The following is a 15,732-nucleotide window of genomic DNA, read 5'->3' as shown; positions in this document are numbered from 1 at the left end:
TAATGTATTTAGTTATGATCTTTATAATAGATAATAAATATAAAGCTGTCTAAATCAAACCAAATGAGATCATGTATAGAAAGACATTGTGTGAACCTGATTGTACATGACAGATATTTCTTCTTATTATTATTACTACTACTACTACTATTAAATGATAAAGCTTATTCTGACACAAACCTATGATTAAATTGATATAAAAAAACTCTCAGTGAAGAAAAGCTCTTTCCAAATGATGATCAGCAATGCTTCCACAACATATAGTCTTAGAAAATAGCTTGGGATGAAAAGAGGCTAAGTGACTTAACTGTGCCAGAGATAGTTTTTTCCCTAAATTCAAGGACAATTTCTGATGCACTATGTTACACTGCTACTACTCACTATAATCATCATCACAAACATTATTAAATAAAGTTATCAATGAGCTCAACAATGATATCAAATCATGGTTAATGATTTTTCCTCCCTAAGGACAAAAATCTTTCAAATAGATTCCCTTTCATATTGGATTTTGTTTTCTTTTTCCTTTCCTTCCTTTCCCTTATCCTTTTTTTCCTTTAGTTTCTTTTTCTTTCCTTTACTTATCTTTTTTTCTTCCTTCTTTTCTTTCTTTTCTTTCTTTCCTTTCTTTCCTTTCTTCCTCCCTTTTTTTCTCTCTTTCTATCTTTCTTTCCTCATTTCTTTATTCCTTTTTTTCTCTCCTTCTGCTTGAATGGTGAAAAAATATATCACACCAGAAATATTGTTCATATTAATTAAAAATATCATAAAAGTCTAAAAAAATGCCCCTCAAATTCAACGCCATTTTTCCCCAGGTAGACCCTTAATATTGTCTCTAATAAAATGTTAGAGTGGAAAGAGACTTTAGGGTTCATAGCTCTTTATTGACTTGCCAAAGGTCCCATATCTAGTTTAGAGAAAACTCACATCTATAGATTTGTAGTTCTTTTTATATAATACCCACTGCTAGTCCCCTAAAAATGTGCAATCTCTGATTCAAATAAATAGAATGCTAAAATATTAGGAAAAAATAATCCATGCTCACCTGCATGAAAACCCAGGTAGAAGGAGAAAGAGACAGAAGAGAGATCAGAAAAATATTCACTACCAATTTATTTATTGGTAAATAAATAATAAAAAGGGTAGATACATATATTTGCAGCATGTATTTATACATGGTACTTGTAATAGAAATTATGTAGCACCTACCTTTGGGTATATGTATATACATATATATATATATATATATATATATATATATATATATATAATATATACAAACACATACACATAGGTATATACATTATTGTTTCAGATTTTTAAATTCTGAGAGATCACATTTAATTACATTCTTAATGATACACCTTCTATGCAGTTACTACATAACAGGTAATTCTTTGATTTGTCTTTCAGAAGAACTTCAGCCTCTAGTTACATAAATGTGATAAGGGGAAAATGGTAAGTTTAAAAGGTACCTATAAATAAATAAAGAAATAAATTCCTGTTGGTTTGCAGTTATGGATATAGTAATAACAATTAAAGCTATAGATGACCTGAAGGCAAATCAACTAGCTCTTATACATGTATTGCAGCAAAATCTTAAAAAATAGCATAAGACTAAATAATGAACAAGAAACCCAATAAGAAACTAAAGTTAGTGACTTCTTCTACCTCCAAATTGCACAAGACATCAGATAGAAGACTAAGGGCAAATGGACGTATGGCCACCTGGAAAAATTAGGGTTAGTGCAGGCAAACAATTTGGAATCCTCCAAGAGTGACAAAAGATCAACAAGGGCCACAATGCTATTAACAGAGGAAGGGAGCCACAGGAGCATCAGAAACCCACATCATGGACCTTGGAAGTGCCCAGGATGAGAACAAATAGTGGAGTCATGGAAATTTTTGGCCTCAGATACTCCAAGACCAAGAACAACAAAGCCCAAAGCATTCTGTCTTAAGGTGTCAAAGAAGGCCTTCAATATCCAGTTCTCTGAACCTCAAAAGTACAAAGGAATACTAACCACAGAAAGGAGTCTACTTAGGAATTCAAGTAAAGATGAAGCAGAAACCTGTGGTTCAGTTCACAAGTATAATAGGAGAGAGGTCTGGCTCTGATAAAAAAAATCCCTAATTTGGGAAATACGACTGGAGAGGTGAGTTAACTAAAGAAGATACAGAACACTAGAAAGAATTACAACACATACAGAAAGCTAAAAAAACTGATTTAGAAGGACAAAATACTTCCATAACTCTAGGCACAGATGAAATAGAAAAAAATATATCACAAAGAGTACTTAAATTGGAAGAACTTACTTGGAAGAAATGAAGCAAGAAATTTTTAAAAATGAAATAAGAAATTCAGAGAAAAAAATTGAAAAAACAAAACAAATAGTTTTAAGACATTAAGAGATAAATATAGGCCCAATAATGGAATCCCTAAAATCCAGAAAAGACAAACAAAAATCTATAAATCCATGAGGAAGCAAGAAATGTTGGAACAAAATCAAATAATTATAAAGTAGAAGAAAATGCAAGGTATTTGCTGTCAAAACAAAATAGCTTGAAAAACACAAGAGAATTTAAAAATATAAGATCTTTAAGAAAATGTTTCAAGAAATCATATTAAAAAATCCCAGATTAATTAAAACCACATAATAAAGTGAAGATTGAAAAGAATTCTCTGAAAGAAATAATTACCCTGAAAGAAATCCCAAAAATTCAGAGTTTCTGGGTCAAAGATAAAATACTGCAAGTATCCAGGAATAAAAGGTTCAAGTTTCATGGAACTAGAATAATAATCACCCAAGACTTGAAGGTTTCTACTATAAATATGAGGAAGTCTTAGATTACAATATTTAAAAGGCAAAGGAATGAGCTTATAGCTAAAATAATTTATCTTACAAAACTGAGTATAATTTTGCAGTGGGGGGAAAAGGGGAGATTTATTGGGATTGAAGGAAATGGATTTTTTATTGAATAGACTTTTAAACTATATTTTAATGATAAAATCAAAACTGAATAGAAAGTTCTAAGAAAAACCTAGAAAATTAAAATTATTTGAGCAATTGGAAGAGGAAGTATAAGGCTGAATAAATTCTGGCATATGACTGCAATATAATGTTATTACTCTTTGAAAATGCAAAAAAGATGGCAAGGGGGTGATTTTGGCAATATTGAAAGAACAAAGAGAAGTGAAGGAATGTGGAGAGGGAGAGGGAGAAAGGAGAGAAGACAGTAAAGACAAAAGAGAAGGGTCATTGAAACTTTCTCTAAATTTCATAGAGAGTTAAGAAAGGAAGTAAAAAAAAGGTTAAAAAGTCATATTTTCTGGAAGGTATTGGTTGAATTTGATATTTACATTTTTTGAAAAGAGTAAGTCTTATGATTTGAGATGTACAGTTACATATGCAATAACTTTGTGTTCTAATTCTTTTATAGGAAATGCTCTTTTTAATTTTGGTAATTATTGCTCAGAATTTATACAAGTAATATTTTTTAAAGAGAATACTTTGAAAATTTAAACCACTATGGAAAAAAAACATATTGAAGCAGTTCATTGACTCTTTATTTACTAAGATTCTTCTCCTCACAGCCTAGTCTGTTTAAGTCAAATGTACTTCTCCATAGAGGAAACTGAATAAAGAGATGTAACTCATTTCATGAGGCAGATAATTATTTTTAAAAATATAATAAAAGGATCATTGATATCTATGTGACAGTGCTGAGGCATCCACAGGAAAGGTATAAATATAAAGACATAATAGAACCTCATGGAAACTTCTGCCAAAATGAAAGAGGAAAAATTAAGGAGTACAGTGATACAATAAAACCAGATCTTTAAACCCAATAGGCAAATCAATGATCAGGGAACACAGTGGCACTAAGAATAATAAAGCAGTCTGCAGCTTTGTGACACTAAGCAGAGGGGAACATTGCTTGGGGTGGTTTATCAAAAGTTAAAGCAATCAATGAGTGAGCCGACAAAGGCATTAATTAAAAACTGTTGTCTTGTCCAAAATTGAGAAAGTGAATTTCACAAAAGTGAACACACTGAATGACATCATGAGAAGAAAAATTAAATTTTCCTATTAAAAAAAGACATTTAATCAAGGTGATAGTAAAAATGTCAAAAAGAAATGCCTCTGGCCCCAAAAATTCTTTATCTATAATAAATAGAAACAAATCCCAGGGTAAGTTTAATTAAAGTTTTAGAAGAGAAACTTATCTTTTCCAAGTTATAAGTGATTAAGTCTAAACATAGTCAGTATAATATAAGGTTTTTTTTAAAAAAAAAGATTTTATTTATTTTGAGTTTTACAATTTTTCCCCTAATCTTCCTTCCCTCCCCACCCACCCCCACCTCCACAGAAGGCAGTCTGTTGTCTTTACATTGTTTTTATGGTATACATTGATGTAAGTTGAATGTGATGAGAAAGAAATCATATCCTTAAGGAAAAAAAATAAAGCATAAGAGACAGCAGAATTACATAAAAAGATAATGGTCTTTTCTTTTCTAAGTTAAAGGTAATATTCCTTGATCTTTGTTCAAACTCCACAATTTTTCAGTGGATATAGATGGCATTGTCCATCCCAGATAGCCCAAAATTGTCCCTGATTGTTGCATTGATAGAAGCTCATTCTAAGTCCAACAACTTTGATCATCACCCCCATGTTGCTGTTAGGTTGCACAATGTTTTTCTGGTTCTGCTCATCTTGCTCAGCATCAGTTCTTGCAAATCCCTCCTGGCTTCCCTGAATTCCCATCCCTCTTGGTTTCTAATAGAACAATAGTGTTCCATGACATACATATACCACAGTTTGCTAAGCCATTCCCCAATTAAAGGACATTTAGTTAATTACCAATTCTTTGCCACCACAAACAGGGCTGCTATGAATATTTTTGAACAAATGATGTTTTTACCCTTTTCCATAATCTCTTCAGGGTAGAGAACCAGTAGTGGTATTGCTGGATCAAAGGGTATGCACATTTTTGTTGCCCTTTGGGCATAATACCAAATTTCTCTCTAGAAAGGTTGAATGAGTTCACAGCTCCACCAACAATATATCAGTGTCCCAGATTTCCCACATCCCTTCCAACATTGATCATTGTCGTTTTTGTCATGTTGGACAGTCTGAGAGGTGTGAGTTGGTACCTCAGAGTTGCTTTAATTTGCATTTCTCTAATAAGTAATTATTTAGAGCAATTTTTCATATGACTGTGGTTTGCTTTGATCTCCTCATCTATAAATTGCCTTTGCATATCCTTGACCATTTGTCAATTAAGGAATGACTTTTCTTTTAAAATTTGACTTGGTTCTCTGTATATTTTAGAAATGAATCCTTTGACAGAAATACTAGTTGTAAAAATTATTTCTCAATTTACTATGTTTCTTTTGATCTTGTTTACAATGGTTTTATCTGTGCAAAAGCTTTTTAATTTAATGTAATCAAAATTATCTAGTTTATTTTTAATGATGTTCTCTATCTCTTCCTTGGTCATCAATAGCTTCCCTTCCCATAGATCTGACAGGTAGACTACTCCTTGATCTTCTAGTTTGCTTATAATACTGTTTCTTATGTCTCAATCATGTATCCATTGTGATCTTATCTTGGTATAGGGTCTGATGTGTTGGTCTAACCTAAGTTTCTTCCATACTAACTTCCAATTTTCCCAACAGTTTTTGTTGAAGAGGGAATTTTTATCCCAATAGCTGGACTCTTTGGGTTTATCAAACAGCAGATTAGTATAATCATTTCCTGCTATTGCACCTATTGTATTTCACTTGTCCACCACTCTATTTCTTAGGCAATACCAGACAGTTTTGATGACTGTTGCTTTATAATATAATTTTTGTTGTGGTGGGGCTAAGCCTCCTTCTTTTTCACTTTTTTAAAAATTGAATCCCTGGAAGTTCCTGACTTTTTATTTCTCCATAAGAATTTACTTACCACTTCTTTTCTAACTCATTAAAGTAACTTTTTGGAATTTTTATTGGTAGGGCACTTTTCTTTTGGTAAAATTGTCATTTTTATTATCTCAGCCTATCCATGTACAGTTGATGTTTTCCTAGTTATCTAAATCTGATTTTATTTGTGTGAAGAGTGTTTTGTAATTGTTTTCAAAAAGTTTTGAGTTTGCCTTGGCAGATAGACTCCCAGGTATTTTATATGATCTGAGGTTACATTGAATGGGATTTCTCTTTCTAGCTCTTTCTGCTGCTTCTTGCTAGTCATATATAGGAGTATTGGGGATTTATGAGGGTTTATTTTTATATCCTGTGACTTTGCTAGTTTCTAATTATTTCTAGTAAGTTTTTTAGATGATTTTTTGGTGTTCTCTAGGTATACCATCTGTAAAGTGTGATAATTTTGTCTCTTCCTTCCCAATTCTAATTCCTTCAATTTCTTTTTCTTCTCTAATTGTTGAAGCTAACATTTCTAATACAATATTGAATAGTAGTCGTGATAATAGGCATCCTTATTTCACCCCTGATCTTATTGGGATTACCTCTAGTCTATCCCCATTGCATATAATGCTTGTTGATGGTTTCAGATAGATACTGCTTATTATTCCAAGGAACAATCCATTTATTCCTGCACTTTCTAATGTTTTTAGTAGGAATGGGTGTTGTATTTTGTCAAAAGCTTTTTCAGCATCTATTGATAGAATCATGTGATTTCTGATAGGTTCGTTATTGATATAATTAATTTTGCTAAGTTTTCCTAATATTGAACCAACCCTTCATTCCTGGGATAAATCCTATTTGATTGTAATGGATTATCCTAGTAATAACTTGTTGCAATTATTTTGTTAATATTTTATTTAAGATTTAGTCATTTATATTCATCAGGGAGATAGGTCTATAATTTTTTTCTCTGTTTTAGCTTTTCCTTGGTTTAGGTATCAGCACCATATTGGTGTCATAGAAAGAGTAAGGCAGAGTTCCAGTTTCACCTATTTTTCCAAAAAGTTTATATAGAATTGGAACCAGTTGTTCCTCAAATGTTTGATAGAATTCACTTGTGAATACATCTGGCCCTGGAGATTTTTTCCTAGTGAGTTCAATAATGGCTTGTTGAATTTCTTTTTTCTGAGGTAGGGTTATTTAGGTATTATGGTCCTCTTCATTTAATCTGGGAAACATATTTTTCTAAATATTCATCCATTTTAGTTAGATTTTCAAAATTATTAACATATAGTTGGGCAAAATAATTCTGAATTATTACTTTAATTTCTTCCTCATTGGTGGTGAGTTCACCTTTTTCATTTATTATACTAGCAATTTGATTTTCTTCTTTATTTTTTTAATCAAATTGACCAGATGTTTATCAATTTTATTGGGGTTTTTTTCATAAAACTAACTCTTGGTTTTATTAATTTAAAAGTTTTCTTGCTTTCAATTTTATTAATTTCTCTATTAACTTTTAGAATTTCTAATTTGGTATTTAATTGGGGTTTTTAATTTGTTCTTTCTATAATTTTTTTAGTTACATATTTAGTTCACTGATTTCCTCTCTCTCTAATTTATTCATGTAAACATTTAAAGATTATAATATATCCCCTGACAGCTGCCTTGAGTGAATCCCATAGGTTTTGTTATATTATTTCATTATTGTCATTATCTAGGATGAAATAATTCTTTCTATAATTTGTTGCTTGATCCACTCATTCTTTAAAATGAGTTCATTTACTTTCCAATTACTTTTGGGTCTATATCTCCTTTGTGCAATATTGCATATGATTTTTCTTGCATTATGATATGAGAAAGCTATATTCACTATTTCTACCTTTCTGCAATTGATCATTATGTTTTTATGCCCTAGTACATTGTTAATTTTTGTGTATATGCCATGTAATGCAGAGAATAAAAGTATATTCCTTTCTATCCCCATTCAATTTCCTCCATAAGTCCATCATATCTAAGTTTTCTAACAATCTATTTATCTCCTTAACTTCCTTCTTGTTTATTTTGTGATTTACCTAAATCTGAGAGCAGTAGGTTGAGGTCTCCCACTAGTAGAGTTTTTCTGTCTATATATTTTTTTCCTTTACCTTTTCATGTGTCTTTTGAACCTGCTGTTTGATGTCCAAATTTTCTATTTAGCTCTGGTCTTTTCATCAGGAAATATTGGAAGTCTCCCATTTTATTAAATGTCCATCTTTTCCCCTAGAAGAGAAGGATCAGCTCTGTTGGGTAGTGGATTCTTGGCTGCATTCCTGGGTCCCTTGCTCTTTGGAATATCTCATTCCAGGCCCTTCGATCCCTTAATATTGACACAGCCAGGTCCTGAGTAATCCTTACTGTGGCTCCTTGGTATTTAAATTGTTTCTTTCTGGCTGCTTGCAGGATTTTCTCTTTTAGCTGATACTTCTGGAATTTGGCCACAATATTTCTTGGTGTTTTCATTTTAGGATCTCTTTCTGGAGGGGATCAATGTATTCTTTCATTATTTGTTATTTTAATGTTCCATCACTAAATCCTGTAATATTAAGTCCAGGCTTTTTTTCTCTTCAATGTTTTCAGGAAGGCTGATAATTCTCAGGTTTTCCCTTCTTGATCATTTCTCAAGGTCAGTGGTTTTGCTGATGAGGTATTTTACATTTTATTCTATTTTATCAATCTTTTGGTTGGTTTAACCGAATCTTGTTGTCTCATGAAGTCATTAATTTCCACATATTCCATTCTTCTTTTTAGAGAAGAATTTTCTTCATTTACCTTTCAAAACTCCTTTTCTAATTGGTCAATTCGATTTTTGAAGGGGTTTTCCATTTGCCCAAGTGTTGTTTTGAGAGAATTATTTAATTTGGCTTTCAATGCAGAAATTTGGTTGGCTGGAAAGCTAAAATAAGCTTCCAACTTAATCAAAATAGAATTACAAAAGGGCAAAATTGTAGTTTTCACAGAGATACCATCCACTGGAAATCACCAACACTGGACAGTTGTTAAGAGTATTTAGCATCCTGAGAGAACACAGAATCCAGGCATCCTTTAAACAGCCTTCTGTTGTCCTTTCTTTCCCATCAAAGATTTATGGATGTGTGGAATTACACCACCACTGGCAATTGTTGCCTTGATAAGAGAGTCCAATTCATCATCCCCACCAATGGCCAGCTGCAAGTGATGTAGAGTGATGGGCTTCACCTTCAAGTCTTTGGATGCGTTTCCCACCAGCTCCAGAACCTCTCCCATCAGATACTCCAGGATGGCTGAGCTGTAGACGGCAGTGGTGGCCAAGTCCATGGCTCATTGTCCGCGACTTCAGATGAAGGTGGATGCAGCCCACTGGGAACTGCAAGTCCACCCTCTGCAAGCGGGAAACCATCTTTGTGTTTGCCTTTCTGGCGTCTTTCCCAGCCTTCCCACCAGCCTGAGGTGGGGGAGGGAAGCTGCCCTGCTGCCCCAAAGCTTTGCTGCTCCTTGCCTGCAGGACCTGGTGGCACTGGCCCTGCCATCCCAATTGTATTTTCTAAGGTTTTTTTTTTCTTATTGTGAAATGTTAATTTTTTCTTACAATGTTTTAATTTTATTTTGAGCTTCTTTTCCCAGTTTTTCCAACTGATTTTTAAACTCCTTCTTTATTTCTTCAAGGAAGTCTTTCTGGGCTGCAATTCAAATTCTCCTCAGAAGTGTTAGACCTCTCTGGGTTAGAATCTGTTCTTTCTAAGTATTTCTCCATGGCTCCCCCCTTTTTGCTGGTTTTGCATCATTCTTCTAGGATCTTGTGCTGGGGGAAGGGCTGGCTCTCTGAGGTTTAGTTTTGAAAACCCTAGAGGCTTTGTTCACTTGGCTTGGTAATTGCAAGGGCTAGCCATTAGGAGGTGTTATTACTGTTGCTGAAGTGATTGAAGCCCTTTCCCAAACCTAGAGGGAGTGAGGAGGGAGTGAGGAGGAGCTGCAGAGTTTGAGTTGACCTTGAACAATGGGCTGGGCCCTGGGGGAAGAAGCCAGTCTCTGTATCCCACTCTTGCATCTGGGAGGGTGTGGGGGAAGCTACCATTTGTTCCTGGAAGAATGCTTCCCTAAAGCTATAGAGCTCAGATCCCACACCAAGTTGGATGATTTCCAGCCATGCAGATCTCCCCTCCCCCTGGCTGAAGTTAGTTAAGCCTCTGAGGCTAATGCTGGTCCCTTTGCCTACCCACTGGTCTCTGCTCCCAGTTCACCCATGCTCCCCTGAGACAGAAATTGTTGGTAGGTGTTCTTCTCCTAGCTTTCTTTTGTCAGTCAAGTTTCTGATAAGAGATTTTTTCATGTTATTTTTAAGATGATACCAGGAGCACTTAACACAGTGTCTGTCTTCTCTCTACCATCTTGCTGGAAGTCCAATATAAGCTTTTTAAAGCAAAGATTGTATGATTTAACCCAGATGTTCAGTAAAGTGAATGGAACTCAATAGGTGCTTAATAAAAATTTGTTAACTTGAAATTAATCATGTAAATTAAGATAACGCAATAGTTTTGTTCCCCAATATACACATATCAGATTCTCATTAACCAATGAATACGATTTGAAAATTTTTGATATTTTCAAAAAAGCTCTTTATATCCATTGTTCTCTAGGATATCCATTAAGCTGGGGAAATAGCAATCACTTTTTGAACAGGAGTGTGAAACATGATAGTGCCAAAATAACACAATATTGGAACAGGTCACTTCCTGAGGTATCATCTTTCCATTTACATGAAAAAAAGTAATGCCACCAATTACTACCTAATTCTAGCTGAATCAAAATCATTCTGTGAAAGTAAATAATGTATTAGTACTTTCTTAACACTATATCCTTCATAATAACAACAGTAATAATGTTTTAGTATTTTCAAAATGCTTTATATATATTATCTTATTTGTTTATTTGGTTGTGGTTTTTGCAAGGCAATGGGTTTAAGTGACTTGTCCAACGTCACACATCTTAGTAATTATTATGTGTCTGAGATCAGATTTGAACTCAGATTCTACTGATTCCATGCCCAGTGTTCTATCCACTGCAACACCAAGCTGTCCCCATATTATTATCTCATTTGAGCAACAATTTTATGTACTAGTAGAAACTGTGGAAAAATATACCCATCTTTGCAAATGAAATGATGGTATACTTAGAGAACCTGAGAAAATCATCTTAAAAACTCCTAGAAACAATTAACAAATTGAGCAAAGCAGCAGGATATAAAAAATAAACCCACATAAATCATCAGCATTTCTATATATGAACACAAAGCCCAAGATCAAGAGATAGAAAGATAAATTACATTTAAATTAACTATAGACAACATCTCCCAAGACAACTCAGAAACTGCATGAAAACAATTTTAAATCACTTCTCACCTAAATAATGTCAGATCTAAATAATTAGAAAAATTCCAATTGCTCATGGTTAGGTTGAGGTAATATAATAAAAATGACAATTCTAGCCAAATTAAATTACTTATTCAGTGCCATACCACTCAAACAACCAAATAACTAGTATACCAAACTAGAAAAAACAGTAACATAATTCATCTGGAAAAACAAAAGATCAAGAATAGCAAGGGAATTGTTGAAAAAAAAAAGTAAAGGAAGGTGACCTAGCTCTACCAGATCTAAGACTATACATACTATAAAGTGGCAGTCATCAAAACTACCTGGTATTGGTTAAGAAATAGGATAATGGATCAGTGAATTAGGATAGGTTTAAAAGAAACTACAGTAAATGACAATAACAATCCACTGTTTCACAAACCCAAAGACATCAGTTTCTCTGATAAGAATACATTGTCTGACAAAAATTGTTGGGAAAACTGGAAAACAGTATGGCAAAAATTAGGCATAGACCCACATCTCACATCCTGTACCAAATAAGCTCAAAATGGGTTCAGGATTTAGATATAAAGGGCAACACCATAGATAAATTAATACATCAAGAAATACTCTATCTACCAGATATATCGAAAGGGTACAAATTTATGACCAAACAATTAAAGCACATTATAAACTACAAAAATTAATGATTTGGACTATATTGAATTTAAAAACATTGCACTACTAAAATCAATGCTTTCAAAATTAGAAGGAAAGCAGAAAGCTAGGAAACAATCTTCACAACTAAGAGTTCTGATAAAGGTCTCATTTCTAAAATATATAGAGAATTGCATCACATTTATAAGGTTACAAATTCCACAATTGTTAAATACTCAAAGGATATGAATAGACAGTTTTCAAATGAAGAAATTAAAGATATATATGTATATAATGTATATATATATATATATATATAAAACTATATGAAAAAGTGCTCCAAATCATTATTGATTAAATAAATATAAATTATAAAAACTCTGAGGTATCACCTCATAACTATAAGATTGGCCAAAATGAGAAAAAGGGGAAATGATCAATGTTGGAGAGATTGTGGGAGGATTGGGACATTGATGCATTGCTGGTGGAGTTGGAAATGGATCTAAACATTCTTTAGAGCAATATGGAACTGCTTCCAAAGAGCAATAAAACTGTTCATTCCTTTTGACTGAGCAATTCCAATTCTAGGCCTATATCCAGAAGAAATCATAAAAAATGGGAAAAGTTTCACATGTTCCAAAATATTCATAGCAGCTCTTTTAGCAGTGACAAAGAATTGGAAAGTGAGTGGATGCCCATCAATTGGGGAATGACTGAACAAGTTATGGTACATGAATACTAAAGAATATTATTCATTCTTTAAGAAACCATAAATTTTCAGACTCTAGAGAAGCATTGAATTCTTATGGGTTCTGATGTTGAGTGAAGGGACTAGAGTCAAGAGAACAATGTACACATTAACAACATTGTAAGATGATCGACTTTGATGGACGCAGCTCTTCTCAGCAGTTCAGAGAGCTAAGACGACTTTAGACCAGCTAATTAGACTGGCTATGGACAATGTTATCCCATCCAGAGGAAGAAAAACAAAACAAAATAAAACAAAACAAAACAAAACAAAACAAAAAACAACCCTTCAGAGTTTGATGAGCACTTTATAAAAATTATCTCTAATGCATCCCTTTCCCTTAATCCTGGTTCCTCATACTGAAAATGACTATTGTGTAAACATGTTTATCAAAAAAATATGTGTGTACAATGCTAACCTGACTGTTTGCTGCTGAGTAGAGTAGGGTGAGAAGGGAGGGTGGAAGGAATTTTTTTTTTAGTTTTTTGCAAGGCAATGGATTAAGTGGATTGCCCAAGGCCACACAGCTAGGTAATTATTAAGTGTCTGAGGTCTGACTTGAACTCAGGTACTCTTGACTCCAGGGCCAGTGCTCTGTCCATTGCGCCACCTAACCACCCCCTGGAAGGAACTTTTGTAACTTAAAAATATACATGTGCATATGAATGAAAAAATAAATAATTTTAAAAATAAAAAATAAAAAAGATCAAAAGGGAAATAATAAACCCAATTTGCATGTGAGGAAGCAGAAGTTTACTCAAAGGGATTCACTAACTTCTCATGGCCACATAGATAGTATTTCTGATAGACATTGTTTTCCTGAACAAAATCTTGCATTCCATTCTTATTATTACACTATACTATCTATTTAAACAGGGGGAGGGAAAAAATTGTTCAACATTTTAAGCCAAGTGAGGTACTCAGCTATGCACCAGGATTATTTTTTAAAAAAAGCAAAACAGCCTCTATCCTCAAGGAACTTACATTCTAACAAAGATGCAACAAATAAAAATAGTAGTAATCAGGGATGGGAGTTTTGGTCTAAACCAGAGGTCTTCAAACATATTTTATTATAGATTATATTTTCTAAGAATGCATGTCACTATATTTATATAAAGCACTGTTAGACTCATGTTCAAAAATGAAAAAGGAGAGGAATAGGACTTCCTTATCAATCAATGCCTTTCAGCACAGGAACTGCCATTCAAAGGATATTTGCTGCAGCTCCCTAGTGATGTAAGGGGAGAGGAGGACATAAGTATTTGGAGATTAGAGGTAGGGGGCAATTCCCAATGATACCTGCTCCCGTTGCTACCTGTAGAGAGTTAATTTATATAGTCCTTGGGGAAAACATGCATGAAAGTGAGGTGGTTAGGAGCTTGCACAATGGAAACTAGGACACAGCCTCAAGGAGTGTGAAATCATAATGGGTGAAGGGTAAGTATGGTTATAGTAGAGACAAGGTCCATAATTATCCTATGAGCTAAGGTTAGGATATAACTCAATTTCTCCACCCTCTTACTGATTGATCTAACACTTTTGGGGGTAATGCTATAACCCTCATATCTCTCTAGGAGTTCATGTCTCTCCTTTGGAAATCATTGGCCTAGACAGTTGCAAAGATTATGAATGGAAGCACATGGCAAATAGATTGCAACATTATCTCCAGTAGTAGTGGCAGCATTGATTTAATTGTTCTTCCCAAGAAAGGAATGGAGGGAGGGGAGGTAGTGACTCTGAGCCCAGTGTCAGGGCTAAGTGACAAGACATCTAAATTGGGTAGATGTTATTGGATGATAACATGGGATATCAAGCATTGTCAGGATATTGTCCAGGAACAGAATGGATAATATACATTAGTTGAGTTTTCATTCACTCACCAATCAAAAGAGCTCAACTTCAGTGTAGAGTTTTAGAGATAGAGTAGGCTCTACTATAGCTGGCAAGAATGACAAGCATAGAAGGTCAGGGAAGAATGTTTTATCAGGATGACTCACATGTCCAAATGATAAAGATCAAAGTAATTTATAGGTTCAATGGGTTACATGAAAAAATCAAATAATAAGAAATATCAAATAACTCTTGACACAATTTCTAACTAGAAGTGATACAAATTAGAGTGGAATATCCTGGATAAAGAATATTAATCCTCTAAGATGAATGGAAATAAGAATCAATACAGTCTTGTGCATCCCTCCTGAGATTCACAACAATGTAAGCACCTAAGCAAATATCAAGCAATGAAAGCAGTAACTATTATGTTGATAATACTATTATCATTGAAAGATAGTTTAATTTTGAAGAAAATTGATGATGCTTTGATGCTTTCATTTAAATTATCTGGGGAGAAATTGAAATAATAGTTCTTTCAAGAATCTTCTGAAATTCAGATTGGATTTCTCTAAATGTGGGCTAAAATAAAACAATTATAATTTTTGAAATAGTTGCTGTTATCATACACCTGATTTCCCTTTGCTCTTCTTTTATGTGCCAATTCCAATCAGTGCTGATATAAAACCTAATATTCTTATTAAAACAAACTCTTTTAACTCAACTTGTAATTATAATATACTTCAACTTTGTGGCATAATTATAAGAGAATAAAAGACATTTTGGATATAACAACTCATATTAAGCACACAACAGAAAAACTCAAAAGGTAATGAAGAACTCCATGGTACCTACAAATAAGCTGTAACATATATCAAACAGGGGATTATTTTACAATACCAGCACAAAGGATGCTTTCCAAAAGATGTATATTCAAGAAAAAAACAATAAAAAGTCACATAGTAAAAACTTACCATCACTCATTCAAATACACATACATAATCACACATGTTCACATACACGTCTATAAAAGTCAATGATACTGACCAAAAATAACATATATTTGCACCTAAAATCTGGAAACGAAGTGAATTTGAGTTCTTACTAAATAGCAGCAAAGTTTCTATTCACTTAAAAAACAGCAGTGCCTTGTTCCTTTTGTTGAACTCTTGGAGAAAATATGAAAATTTGTCTGCATAAAAAGACTTAAAGGATATAA

The 15,732-nt window shown here is 33.4% G+C and overlaps 1 protein-coding gene and 1 pseudogene across 1 annotated transcript in view; both read right to left on the bottom strand.

Moving 5' to 3' along the window:
* THSD7B (thrombospondin type 1 domain containing 7B) overlaps positions 1-15,732 on the bottom strand; it is a 1,134,773-nt gene that overhangs the window by 755,707 nt on the left and 363,334 nt on the right. The window lies entirely within an intron of this gene.
* LOC141508736 (histone H2A.Z pseudogene) lies at positions 8,994-15,523 on the bottom strand (annotated as a pseudogene).

The sequence above is a fragment of the Macrotis lagotis genome, chromosome 1, assembly GCF_037893015.1.
Source record: "Macrotis lagotis isolate mMagLag1 chromosome 1, bilby.v1.9.chrom.fasta, whole genome shotgun sequence".
In the NCBI taxonomy this organism is placed as follows: Eukaryota; Metazoa; Chordata; class Mammalia; order Peramelemorphia; family Peramelidae; genus Macrotis; species Macrotis lagotis.
Note: the sequence above shows the minus strand (reverse complement) of the source record. Positions and strands in the feature narration are given on the sequence as shown.